Source organism: Saccopteryx leptura, chromosome 3 (genome assembly GCF_036850995.1).
Source record: "Saccopteryx leptura isolate mSacLep1 chromosome 3, mSacLep1_pri_phased_curated, whole genome shotgun sequence".
NCBI lineage: Eukaryota > Metazoa > Chordata > Mammalia > Chiroptera > Emballonuridae > Saccopteryx > Saccopteryx leptura.
The window spans coordinates 122176788-122197595 of NC_089505.1; the positions used below are offsets into that span (position 1 = coordinate 122176788).

Sequence of the window (20808 nt, forward strand, 5' to 3'; positions counted from 1 at the left end):
CCCTCCGCAGCAGGTTGCTGACTAATTTCCCGCGTGGCTGGGCAGCTGGACTCTGAGAAAGTACTTTTCCCTTCACCAACTGTTTCCCCAGCAGGCCCAGCTTGCTCTCTGGGAAATGGTCTTCTCCCTCGGATATCTGGGGAGAGTGACTTCCTCCTCCCCAAGCGCCGCTGCTTCACACTGACCCCCGGTTCTTTTAGGTCCTCGGAGGCCTCCTGCCTCACTCCCACCCCCTCCTCCAGACACAGAGCCACTCCGTCGCCAGCATCCACGAGTCCTGCGCGGAAGGAGCAGCCTGTGGTCCAACCGCTCTGTGTGGGCTGGGAGCAGGGTTTGGCTGGAGTAGGCCCGGTTCCGAGTGGTTAACCTGCAGAAGAGGGACACCTGGGAGTGACCTGAATGACCCCTTTGGTTCTGGTGGCTTATCTGGTACCTATTAACCCTTCATCCTTAAATCAGATGCCCACCCTCCCCCCACCAGACTTTAATAGATGACACTCGAGGCGGCTGCTTTTTTGTCCTTTGAGGCCCCAGCACAGACCCTGGGTGGGAACTCGTGGGGTGACCAGCACCCCATGAATGTGAACACCTATCAAAGTGTAGTGTAGAGTCCTCACTTCCCTTCTTGCATCTCCTGCCTGCCACACCGTCCAATCACTCGGCTTCAGGAGAAGAGCAGACATGTCTTCTTGAAAATATCGGAACGGCAATAAGCAATACAGGAACGTACGGAGAGGAGGGGAAAGAACCTACTTACCGTGTCGCATACAGGCAAATATCTCTTTCAGTCATCACATCAACTCTCATGAGGGGTATCACTGCTGCCATTTTAGATGCGAAGAAACTAGGCATGGTTGATCGATTTGCTCAAGCTCAGCGACTGAGACCCCCCCAGACGGAGAACACAGGCCAGCCTATCTCCATTCCCTGTGTCACGTCCACAGCCCTACGTGGCCGCCCCCTTTGGAAAGTCTACAGGGAATCTAGCTCCAGCTCTTGACTGTTTCAGGCTGGTAGATTCCCTGTAGACTTTCCGTGTTTCCAGATACAACCACGGCAGAGCCTGGATAACGGGAAACAAGGGCAACCATTCACCTTTGAAAAACCTCCCGGCACCTAAGAGATGAGGCTGGGAGGCCTGAACCCTGCCGGTGTCCCTGAAGGGCAGGCCAATGACCATAGACACCTTCCTTCTCAGTCACCTTGGCAAAATGACTCTCCTGGCCCAGCCCTGGAAGCCCAGAGCCAGTCCCCAGAGTGCGAGCATGAGGCAGACCCCAGGGCATCAGGAAGAGGGTGGGATCTGACCTAAAACCTCTCACACACGCCTATGTTTTCCTTAGGGAACTTCCTCCCCTCAGCTCTTTCTCTCAGGTTCCCATCTCGGTGACCTGGCCAGATTCTGTTGAACCCGTGGAGGGGAGAGCAGGACCCCCCGGGGAAGGCCACGGGGCTGGGCGCAGCGTGATGGACTGTTGGAATTAATGAAGAAAGGGGCCCGCGCCAGCTCGTTTGCCCTCGGCAATTTCAGCAGCAGTCTGCAATTGGATAATTGAAGTCAGGGCTGAGTGCTGGTATGCAAGGAGCTGGCTTCCAATACAAATATAAAAGATGACTCCGGCACCCCCTGGGCCTCTCTCTCCCTCCATCACCACACCTTCCAGGGTGTCTGGGCCCAGCCCCCCATGGAGAGAAAGAGCCCGTGCATTGGCAGTGTTGAGGAGGCCCAGTCAGCAGAGTCTGAAATTGGCCATGGAGATAGCATTACGCTTCTAGTGGGTCCTGCGGAAGCCCAGCTTGCTGGGACCCTTCACTTATTCAGCCAACAAGACGAATGCTGGGAGCCCACAGTAAGTCAGATAGACGTGGCCCTCTGTGCCCAATGCTGTGGGTACTGTCCTGGTTAGACATGGTGCCTGCCCTCCCAGAGCTCAGTCGTAGGGGACAGACACAAAAACAGCCCACTCCAGGACAATGAGGTAGATTTCCCTAGGGGCGCCTGGGAGCCGGAGCTGGAGCCGGAGCCGGAGGGCGGGCAGGGCTTGCTCACCCAGGTCTTCCAAGCACTTACAATAGTACCTGACATATAGCAGGTGCTCAGTGAGGGTGTCTGTGACCGGAAGGAGCGAGACAACTGGGCAAAGGCAGCAGGCAGAGGGACTTCACACATAAAAGTTGAGAGGAACAAGAGAAAGTGACCCCTGTAGGAGACTGGAAGCAGCTCCCTAAAACTGGGCCTCAGGAGGTTGGGGAGCAGGTGGAGGCCACAGACCCTTCTTAAAGACGCTTGACATTTGAAAATATCAATTCGAGGTCACACACACAGTCCTTCAGTAATGGATTCCAGAGCCACAGGCATGGGGGTTCACATTTAATAAATGTAGATTACACCCCAGGCCCTATGCTGAGTCATTTACACATGTGCATGTACAAGCTGCCTCACCCAGTCCCATCCCATGATCCACGGAAAGCATCTTCACGAACCCATTTTACAGATGAGTAAACTAAGACTCCAAGAGGAACAACAAGGTCCCTGAGCTCACACAGCTTGGAGGGGCTAAGTAGGAAAGAAAGGCAGGCGATCAGAACACCCAGGCTCTTTCCCTCTCCAGAGTGAAGCGGAAGCCTGAGACAGTGGGGCAGGAACGAGGGCCAGGTCTTTCTGCATGCCCAGCTGCTCTCTGAGGACTGGCCCCAGGGAGGGTCCAGCCAGACCCAAAGCACTCTGGCTCTCCTGGCCGGGGGATGGGGTGTCCTGTCAGTCACCATCTCCCGTAACAGGGCATGAGGTGGCTGCTGCAGCCAGTGCGGCCCTGGGAGCTGGACATGGGGGTGAGCCCTGCTGTGCCCCCACCCCTCCCCTGCCCCTGAGGTGGTGACCCCCAGCTGCCTTGCAGCCCGGGCTGACAGGTCTCTGGGAGACACCTGTTTTTCATTGCGAGCCTCTGTGGCTCTCTGGCAGGGGCTGTGTTTGTGTTTGAGGCGGGGGGAGGGGGTGTGCAGGGTGGGAGAGGGAAGCTGTTTCTGTCGGTCTGCAAGGACCTGGGGTTCCTGAGGAGGCCACAGACAGCCCTGGAGGAAACGAGTGTGGCGAAGGGATCCCTGGTGCGGAGACGCTGGCTTGGCACTGCTGCCCCTCCCGCTCTCTCACTCACAGAGGAGAGGCCGAGCCTGGAGGGGGGGGGGGGCGGGAGGAACACAGTGAGCAACAGAAGGAGACCAAACCCCTGAGGACAGGCCCTTAAATAACCCTCCCTGCTTCACTGTCTCCCCTCAAAGTCGTTTGTTTGTTCGTTCATTCATTCATGCATGCATGCATCATTCTAACAGTCACTGAGTGCTGGAGCCACAAAGAGGAATCAAACATTCCCCTCCCCTCCCCAGCCTCAAGTGGCTCACAATCTGGTGTGGGGGAGACTATACAGACTGACCAGCCTCGTGATGAGTGCTGTGACGGAGGGTAACAGCAGAAGAGGCTGGGAGGGTCATGCAGCATGGAGGCCCTAACTACTACGTACAGGGTCAGTCAAGGAAGGCTTTCAGGAGGAGGGTGTACTTTACAGAGCTTTCAAGGTGGAAAAGGAGAAAATGACATCTCACACAGTGTGAAGAATAATGGCTGAGGGAACGCAAGTGAAAAACATATGGCAAGAAATTCCATATGGCTGGAGAAGAGAGTTCTAGGGAAGCAGCAGGACCTGGGGCTGGAATCAGGAGGGGGCTGGGCCAGGGCCTTTAGCCCCTCCTTTAGTGCCCTCCCACCTGTCCTGCTCCCCTAGACAAACCCACTTCCCTTTCATTCATCTCTCCATTCTTACTTTTCAATCCTCTTTCTTACCTATCCCAGCTGTGACAATAAGAGTCACACCTTGAAAGCCCCTACTATGCCTCAGGCACTGGCTGAAGCACTTTACACGGTTTAATGATTGCACTTAAACCGGTTTTATGAAGTGCATACTATTTTCCTGTTTTACAGATGATGAAACAAGCTCCACGAGGTTAAGTAATTTGACCAGATCACTTCACAGCTCCTGCAGAGTAAAGCCAGGGGGTTGCATCCAGAAGCCACAAGCTCAGGTGTCACAGACTGACTCCAGCATGCAGCAGACCAGTCCCAAAGACTGCCCTTGAAGACTGTGGGCCACAGAGGGGACAAGAGAGTTCCATGGGCCCTGAGCCTGCTCCTGAGAGGAGCCCATGTGGGGCCACACAGGAGAAGACCCAGCGACAATGCTCCCCAAGCATGCCCATACCCTGCAAAGGAAAAAGGGGGTCCTAAAATAGCGCATGGCCCAGGTGAGATTGCTAGAGCATAAGCTTCCATTAAGGAGCTCTGAGAAGGGGTTGGGGAAGGTCAGGGAGGGCTTCCAGGAGGTAGGGACACTGGGGCTGGCAGTCCAGATAGGACAGGAATTCCAGAAACCACTAGGTGGTGAGTCTGAGATGCTAGATGTGTTGTCTAGGATGTTCCTCTGAGGTTCCAGCCTCTCTTTCCGGCCACACTGAAGATGCACTCTCTCGTGTCTGGGGGAGGCTGGGATGCAGCAGGACAAGCTGCTGCCTCCACTACTCACGGAGCATTCTATCCAAGCACTAATGGGTTAGAAACCAGTGCGACTGCTTCCCTCCTGGTCTTTCCCAGGCAAATCCTCCTGGATACCTGGGATGATCTGTGACTTACAGGCTGGCACGTGTGACTGTAGGCAGTGGGGAAGCGCTTCAGAGTCAGGATGCCTGGGAAAGGCTTGATTTGTTTTGTGAAGAGTAGTTTTTTCCCATTACACAGCTCATTAACATGCATTGTTCTGCCTTGTTCTCATAACTGTTATCATTATTCCCGTTTTGCAGTTGAAAGAACTGAGAGTCAAAATGTGCTAAGAGAACACAATCAGAGGTGCACCTTGAACTCAGAAAAAGCCTCCACTTACTCAACTTTCAAGGCTCAGTTAGAGTGTTACCTTCTCTTGAGCCTTTTGGGGCATTTCAGAGTGTCCCAGGTGGACCTCAGACCCAGGCACCCACAGGGTAAGCACAGGTGCACCTGTCTGTCTTTGTGGCTGGGCTGTGAATGTTTTATGTATCTGGATCCCCAGCTCCTTTAGGGCAGTATAACACGCAGGAAGAGCTTGACAATCACGTAGCAAGTGGATGCATAATAAAACATCAGCCGCCACATTTTGAGAATCTATGGTGTGTCAGAGTGGGTCTTGTCAGTTCAATGCTATTGCATTATGCAGAAAAGCAAAATGGCCCAGAGAGACATGGCCAAGGTCACCTAGCTAGTGAGTAGCAGAGTAGAATTTGAATCCAGGTCTGTCTGATTCCAAACACAGTGGCTTTAACTGCTATTCTACTGGATAAAGACATTTTTGTTGACTTTACTAATCCTCCCACCTTCCCTTTCTTCCTTTCCCCTGAGGCAGACAAGCAGTGGTAGAGGGGGCCATGTGGAAGCATGCACCCCAGTAATCATCTGGAAAACTGGCCGTAAGCCAAGATGGGGCTGTAAAGAGAAGATCAAGCTCTTTGTGCCCCACCAGACTCCCTGCCTCCCGCATCCCCCCAACAGCCTGGGAGAAACCAGTGACCACAGCCACTGAGTCAGGCCAAGAAGTGAACAGATCCAGGAGCTCAAGTCCTTCTGCCCAGTGAGTTCGGTAGCTCAGGTCTAAGTGGCTTCAGAGAACCTCATGAGGACGTAAGGGACATTCTGTTCTCTCTCACTGGAGAACTCCTTCTTCTCCTTGGAGGCCTGTTTGGATACCACCTCTGCTGGGGTGTCTCCCTGGAGCCCACTGCTTGATCAGTCTCTCCAGTAAGCCTCCGCCTGATGCTCTGTGTTTGCTTGTTAAATGAATGGGGCAATAAACAAATAAGTGGGTCGGTGAATAAGTGAGTAAATAAATGATTAAATAAATAAGTGAAAAAATGAAGTAAATCAATAAGTAGACGAATAAGAGAATGAGGAGTGCACAGCCGGCAGGTTGGGTGAGTAATGGATGACATGCCCTCGGCCTTCTCCCTAACAAGCTGTCCTGGAGAAAGAAAAGTCTCTCCAGCCACAGGGAGCTCAAGATCTATGGTGAGCCTAACAGCAGAGGCCCCTGAGGGAGCCTGAGGCTGCCGTCCTGTCCTGGGAGGCAGCAACAGGCAGAGAGGAGCTTCCTTAAACCCCTCCCAGGAGAGCTGGGGAGAGCAGCTGGGCTGCTGGTACACTCTGCCCTCACCTGCCAGGTGACCTCGGGAAACCAGTGCCTCTGTATGGGCCTGAGGCTCCTCAACGGTAAACTAAGGGCACTGGACTGGACTAGACAGTTCCTACAGCCCGTCTGTGGGACAACGCACAGGGAAAGACTTCTAGAGAGGATGCCACCCAACGGAACAGAGCTCACATCTCCGAGTCAGCCCCTGTGCCAGAGCTGGGTCACTCCTTAGTCAGCTCATGTCATCAGTCCTTCTAGTGCAGCATGTGAGTGACAGCATGGGTCACCATGTGCAAATGACTCTCAGGAACTGGGGAAGTTGCCTGACTAGGCGGTGGCACAGTGGATAGAGCGTCGGACTGGGATGCCGAGGACCCAGGTTCGAGACCCCGAGGTCACCAGCTTGAGTGTGGGCTCATCTGGTTTGAGCAAAAAGCTCACTAGCTTGGACCCAAGGTCCCTGGCTCAAGCAAGAAGGTCCCTGGCTCAAGCGAGGAGTTACTCGGTCTGCTGAAGGCCAGCAGTCAAGGCACATATGAGAAAAGCAATCAATGAACAACTAAGGTTCAATTGTTCGTCGCAATGCGCAACGAAAAACTAATGATTGATGCTTCTCATCTCTCCATTCCTGTCTGTCTGTTCCTGTCTATCCCTCTCTCTGACTCTGTCTCTGTAAAAAAAAAAAAAAAAAAAAAAGAACTGGGGAAGCTCAGGAAGGGGAGATATCACAAAGGGCTTCCTGGAGGAGGGGTTACTGGTGCTGGGCCAGGAAGAATAGGAGGATTTAAATAGGTAAAGAGGTGCTAAGGCCTGACCTGTGGTGGTGCAGTGGATAAAGCGTCAACCTGGAAATGCTGAGGTCGCCGGTTCGAAACCCTGGGCTTGCCTGGTCAAGGCACATATGGGAGATGATGCTTCCAGCTCCTCCCCCTTCTCTCTCTCTGTCTCTCTCCCTCTCTCTGTCCTCTCTAAAAATGAATAAATAAAATAAAATAAATTAAAAAAAAGAGATGCTGAGGAGGCTTCTGGGTGGGGTGAAGAACCTGGAGGAAGAATTCTTCCTTAGATAACAGGAGATGAATGGGTGCAAAGGCACCTGGGAACAAACAGACAGGTTTCGGCTTCCTGAGCAGTCCTTTCCCGGGAAGCTCAAACATCTCTGGGACACTGGCCTGCTACTCTTCTCTCCTTGGGTAGGAGAGCTTGATGTTTTCGTTGTAAAGTGGGGATGACCATGGTGCCTGCGTCAAAGGGTTTTCCTGAGAACAAGATGAGGGAAGGCCTGCCCAGTACCAGGCCCACAGGAAGAGCTGAGCCTCTCCAGGAGGCAGGGCGAGGCAGGTGTGTTTATACTGCTGTACAGTGAGGGCAGTTAGACTCAGAGAGGGGAAGGTATCCATGGTCACACAGCAAGGCAGGCCTAGGGCTCTGGACTTTCCACCCCTAGGAAAAATAATCCCCAGAAAATCAGAGGTTTGAGATACTAGACTCCTCTGTCTTCAGAATGATGCATGACCTAGACCACGTGACTGAGCATTTTTACCCAAGAAGAGTGCTGTCTGTTCAAGGTGGCCCCTGACGAAGTGGGCTGACTCCCCTGGGAGCTACTCCCCTGCCCTGCTCTGAGGTGGGTGCTGCCCCTTTGGAAGCCAATTTGAAAGCTTCAAACATTCCTCAGGGTTGCTCTGGAGAGGGTAAAGTTTGATTTTCCGAGTCTTCTAGAAGCATCCAAGACTCCTGTAGTCAAAGTTCAGAGTGAAATAGAATTTAGTCACACGGTTCCCTGTGCAGTTTCCTGGGAGTGCCTCCCCTGTCCTGGGCTTTTCTTCAGTGCTGACTAACAGGTGCTTCAGAATGAATGAATGAACGAACGAACGACACTGTGGGTGGTCTGGAGGACCTCTCAGTTCTCTGTTCTCTTTTATGATGGTTTAGCAAAGAAACGAGGCTTTGCAAGGTCACTCAGAGTCAGCGGGGTACGCAGAACCATAATTCATCCTCTCAGACTCCGAGTATAGTGCTCCTTCCACTGCAAAGGCCACCCTGACTACGAAGACTACTCCTTTTAGCACAGGGTCGAGCAATGCCTTTGAGGTTTGCATCCTCAGCATACTGCACCACACTTGGCCAGCCACATGCTCACTCAGTGCTCGTCAAACTAGACCTCAGCATTTCCTCTGTGCTTGGAGCTTGCGAAACCTCTCCCTTGGTGGTGTCTCTCCCTGTCTTTAGATCCCCCAGGTATGACAGGTCAGGGTGGTCCGATGGCTGGGTTGGGCTGACCAGTGAATTTCCATATTTCTGGGCTGTAGATGATGAACTCTGAATATGCAAAAACGCACGTTCCCTCTGATGCCAGGGAAGCAGTCTAGGAAAACAAGCCCGTGGTGGGGCTGGCAGGCCGAGCAGAAGCTGCCTAAGCCCTTCTTGGATTCCTCCCAGCACTCTTCAGTCTCACACACACAGCCTTCATCACAGGGGAGAAAACACACAGTCACTGTCTCCCTCCAGGAGGCCCAGACTGACATCTCAGTGCTGGGGGCTCCTCTCCCCTGACCACCTACATGGAGGTATCTCTGCTCCATTTAAAAACTGATTGAGTTTTTGTTGTATGTTGCAAAGATGCTTGGATAGTCTGACAGTGTGAGACTCAGCAAAGCCACTGAATTGCTCGTTGGTCCCATGATTTTTTTATTTGCAAAGCAAATGTGTGCTAAAAATTCTGAGACCCTGCCTGTCACCTCGGTATCCCCAGCATCTAACAAAAGACCTCACATCCATTTACTTCAATAAATGACTGTGAAGAAGGTTAAAAGAGCTTATATTTACTGAGTACCTACTATGTGCTAGATTCTGTACAAACCTCAACTGATCCCCAGGTGACAGTAAGAAAACATGTTCAGAGAGGTTAGGTTAGCAGCCCGTGGCCACACAGCTAATCAGTGGCTGAGCTGGGGTTTAGACACGGCCTGTTCCTCCGTAAAGCCTCATGTTTTCCACTAACTCTGCTGCTGCAGCCCCTCAGGTCTCCATTTAACCTGTGGGATGATTAGCATCTACACTCCTTCTTGTTCCCTAAATAGGCAGCTGGATGAGCTGTCCAGAGGGCTGGGGCCTGGGCTGTAGGCGGTCTGTGTCTAGCTCAGTGCCAGGCACAAAGCAGCTGCTTGCTATTTGTATGAAGGGTAAGAGAATCAAGGGGCCTTGAGTGGGACTCCACCAGGGGCCAGGAACAGAACTGAGTGAGTGATCAGGGTCGGGGCCTGGTCGAGGGCCAGGTGGGAATCAGTACTTGGTTGGGACCAGGGCATAATCCCAGTAGGTGGTCTCCCCTGCACCAGGTGAAAGGGGTCCCAGTGACACCCACCCTGCTTACTCGCTCCACAGTGACTGTGACACAGGATCAAAGCAGAATATGACACAGCAGTGCTTTGTGAGCTGAGAGTAACAGCCGACACCCGCCGTTCAGAATGTGGACTCCTGCCCCGGACCACAGTCCGCTAAGAAACTCTAGCCAAGCCAGCCCTCTCTCAGAACAGGAGGAGGAGTGCCTGGGTGGCATCCAATGAGAAAAGATAATCCTGTCCACCTGGACTGATGTCCTTAACCCTTCCATCCTCCCTTTAACACCCACCTTATCCTGCTTGACCCCAGCCGGAGTAGGTCCTATTGGAACCCTAGATGGGCTGCCGGACACATGGTGGGGTATTTTCAAAGCGGTCATTTTGCCCTCAGCCAGAAAGAGGAACGGAAGAGACCAAGCACAGAATACATCAACTCAAAACCTCAGCCCACCGTTCAGCTTTCACAGCTGCTTCCTTTGATGACAGAAGGTTCTTCTGGGTCACGGCGGAGGACCAGTGCTCCACTGCCGGTGGTGGGAGGGTGCAAGGAGCCATCCCACCCGCTGTGAGTCATGGTCCTCTAGTGACTAAGAGCCTGTAGGTGTGAAAAGGGCAAGGCTCAGTCTGTGACCACAGAGAGGGCTTAGGTTCCGTTTGGGCCAGAGACGGGGCTCGGGTTCCATTTGGGCCAGAGACGAGCGTCAGGGTGGAACACCAGCCGGCGCTGATTCCTGAGAGGTCATCCAGCCCAGAAAGTAACTGAATCATTCCCCTGACATTTCCAGCCAACTGATCTAGTCTTTTTGGAACCCAGTCCAGAAATTTCAGCTCTTTACATCAAAATATGGGACAGAAACCTCTCATGCTTCTAGTTTTGATTAGTCCTACTTCTGGTTCCCTTCTTGTCCCTTTCCTTCAAAATATCCTTATCCTATTCCCTGGTTTCCTTACACATTTCATGAGGATGGTATTGAAAATAGACTTTAAAGACATATTAGCACTTCACAGAGGCTCCCCCCCTCCCTTTTAAATGATGAAGAATTAAAAAAGCACCAGGATATTAAACTAGAAAAAAAGAAGAGAGAAGTAACAGAGATTTGCAAGAAAAGTTTTATATTTTATGTTGAGACTAATTCTGGTTACTACTTCACTTCATGAGATTTAAGAACCGATCTTCGAATAAATGGGAAAAATATCTGTACTCTAAGTGGCAGCACCAACTCACATTTACTGAGAACCTATAACTTATCAAGTTCTATTTATATGAGTTCTTTCATTTAATCCTCACTGAACACAGCTCAGAGAGGTAGTGACCAATATTATCTCCACCGTACCCAGTGCAAAGGAAGCTAGAGCTTCATGGTCAGGTTTAGTTTAGATTCCATCTCAGAGGGCATAGAAAATCTCAGAGCCATTCACTCTGTTCCGTGGAGTGAGGCCTTTTCTGGTGGTGTAAGAGATGGAGTTAATACTTCTTTGAGTGTTGACTATATGGCAAACACATGCTATGCTGTCTGCATGCACTAATTTCTCTACCCTTGGATCAAGTTCTATGAAAAGTATTATTATTCTTTCTTATAGAGAGGAGAAGCAAATGCCCTCCCCCCAAAAAAAATCTAAGCTTGCCATGATGCACAGAAAAGGGACTAACAAGGAGGCTGGGTCTCTGTCCTTTCAGATCACCGTGTTACAGGGGAGAGGAACGCAGGCCCAGGATGACACTGGGGAGGTAACATTTCATGCCACATAGCATCACGGCACCGAGAGTGCATTTGCTCTCCCTTGCTGCAATTCCTACCGGGCCCGTCACGGTGCCTCAGGGCTGCTGGAGCCATGAAGAGGTGTTCTGCCGCTAGAGAGGAGCACAGGCTTGTGTGTGTGTAGGTGGGATTGGTGGCTCTTGCTCCCAATAAAGGGTGCTTGGCCTTGGCCCTACCTGATCTATCAGGGCTCTCTTGCTGTGCAGAACTGCTGGTCCCAGCAGCCCTGGGCCACCCTGTCCTCCTATAACCCTCCCAGCACACCACCCAGATCACCTCATGATTCTGATATGAGGCTGCTGCCTGTGCTACAAGGAGGCTGGCAGGTCCCTTTCCTGTTGAGAGGCACAGCCATTGCTACCCAGTGGCCATGTGTACAGAGGGGTTGAAGAAGATGAGGGGATAGAAGGTAGACAAATCTTCCAAACATGTTCAACAAGGAAGGAGGCCGAGGAGACCTCCCTGGGGCACGCAGCATCGCGGGCTGGTGCCCACCTCAGCAGCCCACCCTCCCCCTCCAGCCTCCGTGCCTCAGGGCACCCACCCTAACAGCCTTTTCTAGTGCTGACTGGATTCGCCTGAGAGACGCAGATCCAGGATAAATCCTAGTTCCAAGTTCAAGAAGGGGATGGAAACCAAGAGCTACTTGCAGACAAGTCCATGCAGCCCCGGTACACACAGGGCACAGCAGTGGGGACTGAATGACACAGGCCAAGTTCACAGAATGGAGAGATGAAGCGGGGGGGGGGGGAGGAGTCCCCTCAAAGGGCCTTGGAAGTTCGGGGAGGGGTGAGATTGAGAATGGCAAGTTGGAAGGGCATGCTTGGAAGGGGGGTCAGCATGAGCTAAGGTGAGGGCAGAGGCCCGTGCATGGGACGGGGGCCCCGAGGGCTGGGTGGGTTCAGACCACCAGAGGTGCCAGGTGCAGCTTCCCACCCTGAGTGACTCAGACCTGTAGTCCTGTTTCCCTAACAATATGGGTAAATATGAGGCCTCTAAATCCATCCGCAAACATCTACTGTTCAGGCACCTTCTCCCTTCCAAGTTAACAAGCCCAAATCCATCCCAGAGAGTGTGAGCAGGGCAGTGCCAAGCACTGTGGAGTCACGGTGGGTGTGAGGAGCAGGCTCTCCTGCTCCTGAGCTCCTCCCTCCCTACAGCCATGCCCCCCCAGGCCAAGCAGGCTTCAGGGAAGGAGTAGGCCAATGCTCCAGTTGCTACAAAGGGTGCCTCTCTTTTATCACGAGGAGCCTCCCCATTAGGAAAAATGTAGGACTATTCATTGATGATGAGAGGTGCCTACTGAAGATGCTGGCCCAGGGTGCCTAGAAGAAGTAGCTGCGGAAGGGCAAAGAGGCTCCCAAAGAACACCGGCCAGGCATCGCCAGGAGTGGGCAAGCCCCAGGCCTTCTCTGAGCCTCTGGCTTTTCTTTCAGAATGGGGAGACATCCTCCTTGCCCTCACCTCTGCCCAGGCACTGAATGGAATAAAAAGGAATGGGAAGAGAGACCTTGGTCTGAGTAGTGTCTCTGCTCCTCTCCCCAGCAAGAGTCCATCTTCATGGACAGGTGGGCGAGTGGAGGTGGCCCAGCCCTTGCAACGCAAAGGGCGACCAGCAAGAGTCCATCTTCTCGGACAGATGGGCGAGTGGAGGTGGCCCAGCCATTGCAAGGTAAAGGGCGACCTGCGGACCGGAAGCAGCAGCAGCACCTGAGAGCTTGTCAGAAAGACCTTCTGAATTAGAATCTGCATTTTAACAAGATCCCCAGATGATGCATGGGCACAATAAAGTTTGAGAAGCATTGTTCTAGTCCAGTGGTCGGCAAACTCATTAGTCAACAGAGCCAAATATCAACAGAGCTCACATCTCCGAGTCAGCCCCAGTGCCAGAGCTGGGTCACTCCTCAGTCAGCTCATGTCATCAGTCCTTCCAGTGCAGCATGTGAGTGACAGCATGTGTCACCGTGTGCAAATGACTCTCAAGAACTGGGGAAGCTCAGGAAGGGGAGATATCACAAAGGGCTTCCTGGAGGAGGGCTTACTGGTGCTGGACCAGGAAGAATAGGAGGATTTAAATAGGTAAAGAGGTGCTGAGGAGGCTTCTGGGTGGGGTGAAGAACCTGGAGGAAAAATTCTTCCTTAGATAACAGGAGATGAATGGGTGCAAAGGCACCTGGGAACAAACAGACAGGCTTCGGCTTCCTGAGCAGTTCTCTCCCGGGAAGCTCAAACACCTCTGAGACACTGGCCTGCTACTCTTCTCTCCTTGGGTATGAGAGCTTGATGTTTTCGTTGTAAAGTGGGAATGACCATGGTGCCTGCGTCAAAGGGTTTTCCTGACTGAAATGACTGAAATTTCTTTTGAGAGCCAGATTTTTTAAACTTAAACTATATAGGTAGGTACAATGTTATTAACTTAATTAGGGTACTCCTAAGCTGGCCTTTGCGTCCTCACTCAAGGGACCAAAGAGCCGCATGTGGCTTGCGAGCCGCGGTTTGCTGACCACTGTATCTAGTCCATCAAGTCAGACCAATCCCTTCGCTTTACCATTGAAGAAGCTGAGGCTAAATGGGAATAAGTTACTTGCAGGAGGCCAGAGAGTTAATAAGTGGGATACCCGAGCCCCAGTAGCAAGGTGGCACAGAGGAAGGATTACAGTCTCCAAAAGCAGAGCGACCTGGGTTCAGGTCTGCCTCTGCCATAACATGCTCTGTGATCTGGGGAGAAGCTAGCTAATGTCTCTGAGTTTCACCATTTGTAAAGTGGGTATAATAACAGCTACCTCCTATGATTGTGGTGAGGATTCACATGAGATGACATATCTGGTCCCCTACACAGAGTAGGCCTTATCCCTGGTGTTCACAAGTTTTGCCTTCCCTACACCGCACTGCCTCTGAATTCCACACCCCTTGACTACTGGTCCCCGGAGTCTGAAAGGACTGCATTTCTACCTCCAACAATGCAGGGCACAGCTGCTGAACTAAGAGGGGCAGCAAGGCCCTTAAAGTTTAGATCACCTTAGCCTTTAAATTCTGAAAGGGTTCCAATTGAATCCTCTAGCAGAAAGGTGCCCCATCATTAATAGAGGACTAGGACCCAAGAGAGCGACTGACGGGTCTCCAGGCCCTCACACTGAGCTTGGGCATTCCCACGTCCCCCGCTTCCATGTGCCTGGACTCCACTCATCTTTCAGGGCTCAACTCAAACATCATCTGCTCCAGAAAGTCCATACTGAAAGTCTGTCTCTCTGCCTCCCTGCCTCCCCACTTCTCATTTAATAATAATAATAATTAAGAATAGAACTCCTATATGACCCAGCAATTTCTCTATTGGGTATCGACCCCAAAACTTGAAAATATTGGTACACAAAGCCCCATGTTCACTGCATGGGGGTACATACAGGACACACCAGTGGGGATTGAATGACACAGGACAAGTTCACAGAATGGAGAGATGAAGGTGGGGGTGGGGGAGTCCCCTCAAAGAGCCTTGGAAGATGCTGTGAAATGATCCCTCCACAGCAAAACCCTGACTGCTTTAACATAATGTACAAGACTGTCCACCTCTCAGCCTCACCTTTTGACCCTCTTGGCTAAACCAGATGCCTTACAGGTCCCTGGATACAGGTAACTGTGGCCTCAAGTCCTTTGCATATGTTGTTCCCTTTGTCAGGAAACCTCTTCCCACAAATCCCCCCCCCCCCCATCTAACTCTTACTCAACCTTTATGTCTTAGCCCGTGTGTTAGTATAGACACATTTTTTTCCTGTAAAGCCACGACTAGGGTGAGGTAAGCAAGGTCCTTAGAGCAAAAAGGTGATGGAAGCCTTGGCTCTCAGAGCTGCCTGTGCACTTGCATGACTCTGAGAAAATGAATCCCCTTAAATTCCGAGTCTTAGGTGCCTCCGGCACCTCATCCTAGTACCCTCGCTGTTTCCACCAACCTCCAACTATTTCCAAGCTTCCATTCTGCACTTTACCCTCATCGCAAGCTTTCCTGCAGAGTCCTGTCCCGGCCTTGGGTGTCTATCAGTCCCCCTGGACTGGAAGCTCCACAGCCAGGACCACTTCCAGCTTGCTCACCACTTTATTCCTAAAGCCTGGCACACAGCAGGTGCTGAGCCAACGTTTGCCGAATAGACAGGGGAGCTTGGTCTCCCTTCTGTCCTCTCACATCTCCCTGAAGGCACCAGTGTCACCGCAGGCAGCACCCTCTGCCTTCTGCTCCATAAAGACACTGGAACCATTGGACAGCACTCCTTGGGGGCTGGTCTTCACCTCTGTGTGCCCAGGACCCAGCCCAGGGCCCGCTATCAAGGGGTGCTCACACCCATTGCCTGGACGGGTTATGTTACTTCAGTGATGCTTGAGTAGGGGCATTCTGGACACTGTGAGCAGCTGGGGCTGGACCCAGTCTGGACAACTGCCACAGTGTGCTCACCTGTGTCCTCACCTCAGTCTCTCCCTGTCTAGCTCTCCTCCAGCAAGAGAGTCCCTTGGAATACTTACCTGTCTGTAGCTCCCCGATGCTTCAAATTTTGTAATCAACTTCCAGTTCTCTGAGTCCAAACTCCTCAAACAAGGCCTCCCAGGCCCTCCATGAGGCCTTCTTCACACCCTCTGCCCCTTCCTGTCGGGGTGCCTTCACCACTGGCTGGCCAACCCCTAACTGCTCGCCCCTTTCTGCTCCTTGCCCCTCCACTCCCTTCCCCCTCCCCACACACCTGTGACATTGCATACACGAGTGCCCTTGCCCACTTTAACCCTTCTGGCTGGAATGCCCTCTCCCTAGGTCTCCCTTTCAGACTCCCAGTGGGCACCTGCTTCCAGGGAGTCGTCCCTGGCACACTCCTCTTTTATCTCTGGGCTTTTGCATCTGCTGTTCCCTCTGCTTGTACACTCTTCCTGCTGCTTTTCAAACCTGCCTCATCCTTCAGTTTCTCTGAGTCAAAAGCCCTCTCCCAGGATTCCACTGCACTGACTCCAGTACGAAAGCAGCTAGTTGTGGCACAGACCTCATCACCCCCGCCTCATCTCTCCTCCTGTTCACTGACTATCGCACTGCAGCGCTCAGTGCAGCCAGCTCTCCCGTGTCTCCGGTTCCCTAGCACCCCGCCCAGGTGAGTGCTCAGGTGCGGAGTGGAGGCAGGTTGCACTGCATACCCTCCCAGCTCCCTGGAAATCACACTGTGACATTCCCGTCCCTCCTCCCAGAAGGTGGACCCTGAGCCACAGTCAACAGAGCTTTAGGGTTTGATTTCCTGAACGGCTTTAGTGTCTGACAAAAGATGCTAAGGAAGAGAAAGACCAGGAGGCCAGGTGATTGATGAGGGAAGTGGGGCTCCGACAAAGCCTGAGCCCTCGAGATTAGGGCGGGCGGGGGCAAAGTGCGCGGCGCGTTCCTGAGGGGCGGGGGGTTTCTCTGGGTATCTTCACCTTGATCCTTCTGGATCATTGCTGAGCTCCTGGCTGATTCCAGCAAGTCCCTGGGTCTGCATTCTAGACAGAACAAAGCCACTGGCAGTTTGGGAGGTCGTGAAGAAAAGGAGCCATAGTATCAGAGACTGTTAAACCAGGCCTGTGTGTCCCATTCCCCTCCCTCCCACACACACACCCTGCTCCTCAGAGGCTTCTGGTGGACAGAGGAGACCCTAAACCAGTTGCGTGACAGGGGACACAGACATCTTTCCTTGTGAGCTGACAGAACACAGATAGAAACTAGTGTCCACGGAAACTAATGGTCTCCCCTCCCAGCATCCTTTATTCTCAGAAAAAAAAAATCTTGAGGCTTCAAGTCATACAAGTCCTCTCTCTCACCAAGCAGCCCTCATCTCCAGGGCCCTGGGTGGCTACAATGTGAGCTAGGCTCGAGCTCCTCACTTTACAGATAAGAAACCTGAGGCCTAGAGTGGAAAAAGGCAACCCAGGGTCCCACAGCAGCTTGTGAGCAGAGCGGGCATAAGACTTTACATCTGTTGACTGAGGTGTCCCCAGAAACCACACCCCAAGGGTCTTCTCAGCACACCTGCCCAGGTGGAGGAAACACAGGTGGCTGTGGCTGCCAGTGGGGGAAGAGAGAGGTCTGGCCAAACCTTCAGGGGCTGAGGTGGATGCTCCCAAAAGTTCCTCCCATTCTAGAACTCTCAAGGATGCCACAAAAAGAAGGCAAGGCAAGAATGATCATCTCCACTTAACAGATAAGAAATCAAAACCTGCACAAGAGAAGTAGCTTGTTCTACACATAACCATCCATCCATCCATCCATCAGTTGTTGTGATCCCTCCTAGGTTCCAGCACTATTGTAGTTGCAGGAGATAAAGCAGTGAGTAAGACAGAAAAGGCCTCGGTGCTCACAGTCTGCATTCTGGTGGACGATACAGGATATATGAAGCTGCACAGGTGGACTGCACAGGTGAATTTCAGTGTACAGGCTAGAACGTCAATGTAGCACATTGAAAGAGGCCACAAAGTCTTTGACATCATTCCCATCAAGAAGTGAGGTCTGTGTGCTCGCTTCGGCAGCACATATACTAAAATTGGAACGATACAGAGAAGATTAGCATGGCCCCTGCGCAAGAAGTGAGGTCTGTGTCCCCGCTGCGTGAGTCCTGGTGGGCACTGTGACGACTCTGACCAAGCCACAGGGTGGAAGTGACGCGGGGCCAGCCTTCTGGCCCAGGACTCAAGGACACTGGCAGTTTCCACTTGGGCCTCTTGAGATACCAGCTCTTGGAGTCTGGAGTTGCCATGTGAGAGGTGCAGCTATGTTTCTGGAGATGCCACATGGAGAGCCCTGAGCCGACATGGAGAGGGTGAGCGCCCGGCAGGGCCCAGCCTTCTGCTGTACCTGCCTCTCAGAGGGGAGCCCTCCTGAACCCCCACCCCAGCGCAGCTGCCAGCGGAATACCCCGTGTGCTCTCACAGGGTGCTGTCAGGAGCACAGCGGCCCAGCTGCTCCCTGCCCCGATCCCTGACCCGCAGGTTATGGGCATAATAAAGGGACTGTCAAGTTAGCAAGTCTGGGACGGTGTGTTACGTGGCGACAGATAAACCAAAGGTCAAGTAGTGATGAGTATCATGAAGAAAATAAAGTAGAATAATGGGGTGTAGAGTAACAGGGATGTTACTATCTGAGATTGTGCCTCTTTGGGAACGTGATACTTCTTCTAAGTGCAAAGGGGAGACGGCAGGGCAGGGTTAAGCAGGGGAGCAGTATGCTCTAGTCAAATACGGATTCCTCTGGCTTTTGTGGGAAGGGAACAGCACTGTAATAGGGGCACCCATAGACAGGGTGCTGCAACTCACACAGGTGGCATGGATGAGGATGGTGGCAATGGGGAAAGTGACAAGAGGCAGGGTTCGGAATTTAGAGTGAAGGGGCACAGCCGGGACTTTCTGATGGCTTGGATCTGGGGGTGGAGAGAAAAAGAGAGGAGTCAAAGAGGGCCCCTGGGTTTTGGATCTGAGCCATTCGCCAGGAGGAAGCCTTGGGGAGGAGCAGCTTGGGGAAGTGCACGAGGGGCTCCTGACGTGAAGAGTCCTGAGAGTCCTGACAGGCATCCCAGAAGAGCCGCTGAGGAGACAGCTGGAGATACATGTCCAGAGCTCAGCTCCATAAATAGAAGCTTAGGAGTAATCATCATGTTGTTAGCTGACTCCTACTTATTGAGTCCTTATAAATCCTGGTCCCAGTTCTAACACTCTTACATGTGTCCATAATATAAACGGATAGTGTAAGTAGAGTGCCAACACAAGGCACGGAGTTGAGTGGGATTACCTGGAGCTCAGACAGCAAGGTCCATCCAGGAGATGACAAAAATGACGGACAACTGGATGCGATAAAACGAAAGTCGTGTAGTGACCTGAACAAAAGCAGTGTCAGAGCAACAGTGAGGATGACTAGTGATACAGCTGAGCAGGGAAGAGAACGGGAAACAAGGAAGGGGACAGTGAGGACACACAAGTCACCAGAGAAGCACGGGTATAATGGGAAGCTGAGAAATGCGTCAGGAGCTGGATGGGGAGGTTGAGACAAGGCAAGTGTTTCTAGACGGGAGACACTGCAGCTTCTCTGTGAGCCAAATGCCCAGCAGGGAGGGGGAGTCAATGCAGGAAGGAAAGGGATGAGCACGGGAGCAAAAACCCACGCGGCAGGTGAAGGAATCTGCACAAGGAACCATGTGACCAGGGAGATACAGTTTAACCACCACAGTGGTTATAACATGGCAGAGCCTATGATGCTCAGATTGGAAAGAGCCCAGCTGGCCAGTTCCAGCCTCACCACTGCATGGCTGACTCTGGACAAGTCATTGTTTCCTCATCTTCACAGGAGGATTAATAACTCTTATCTCACAGGGATGCTGGGAGAATTACATAAGCTATCAGCTGTCAAGTGACTAGTTCAAAAGACAGTGGCTCTAACAGTTCAGGCCTGGGTCATACAGCAAACTTCTCTGGGTCGAAGATTTGTGGTTCAGCACCAGTATGGGTGGAGGTGGGGCAATTAGCAGACCAGGAGTGTCGAACCCTCCTGGGCATGCAGGGTCCTCCTTGATGGGGCGCCTGTCCCTGTCATTGTCCACTTCATACTTCATACGCTGGTAGTAACAACCTACTGGAGGTCTTACATGCACAGACACAAGCTCTGTTTTTTCAGTTTCATATCTTTAGAAGTGCCATCTCCTCTGTTGCTCTACCCAGAATGTCATTCTCTACCTTACATCCTTTACACATTAGCTCAGACATTCTCCTTCCAGAGGGCCTTTTTCAAGCCTGTTGAAACCGGTTCGGCCCTGTTAGGTCCCTTCCTCTGTGCTACCATCCCAGCATTTCTCACATCATTTGCCCATCACTGCTGGTAGACTGTGTGCTCCTTGGCGGACAGAACCAAGTTTCAATCATCTTTGTAATCCTATGGCCTGGCCCAGTGCTGCTGGACCAAACTTCTCCCTGGTAGCAGAAGAATCGGAGGAGGAAGGGTGCTGTCCAACAGAACTTTCTGCAATAAAGGGCATGTTCTGGACCTGTGCTGCCCAGAACAGCGACCACTCGACACGTGGGGTTATGGAGCACTTGAAATGTGCTGGTGAAATTGAGACAATGACATTTTAATGTGATTGAGTTTAAATTAAATTTCAATAGTTACAGATGGCTCATGATTGATCTATTGGACAGCACAGACAAAGGGTAGAAGGAAAGCGGGGGAGGGCTGATGTTACGAAGCACTTAGTATGCGCCAAGCATTCATTCTGTTTAGCGGGTCCATCTTCACAGTGATCCTGTGAAATGGGAGATACTCTGATTCCCATTTCAAGAACAAGGAAGCTGAGTCTTGGAGAAAAGCGGTGCTGTGGTCCTTCAGCTTGAATCCTGCACACAGGTCTTCTGATTCCCAGATCTTTGGTTCCTTCCACCACACTAGGCTGACCCCACACCTTTCCAGGGTCTGACCCTGAAGGTGCTTTAGTGGCACATCCATTCCCACTCTGAGGCCCACCTCCC

The 20808-nt window shown here is 52.1% G+C and overlaps 1 protein-coding gene and 1 pseudogene across 3 annotated transcripts in view; one reads left to right on the forward strand and one right to left on the reverse strand.

Annotated features, from left to right (window-relative positions):
* Positions 1–20808, reverse strand: part of TRABD2B (TraB domain containing 2B) — a 218060-nt gene that overhangs the window by 143966 nt on the left and 53286 nt on the right. The window lies entirely within an intron of this gene.
* On the forward strand, positions 17814–17884 carry LOC136401983 (U6 spliceosomal RNA; annotated as a pseudogene).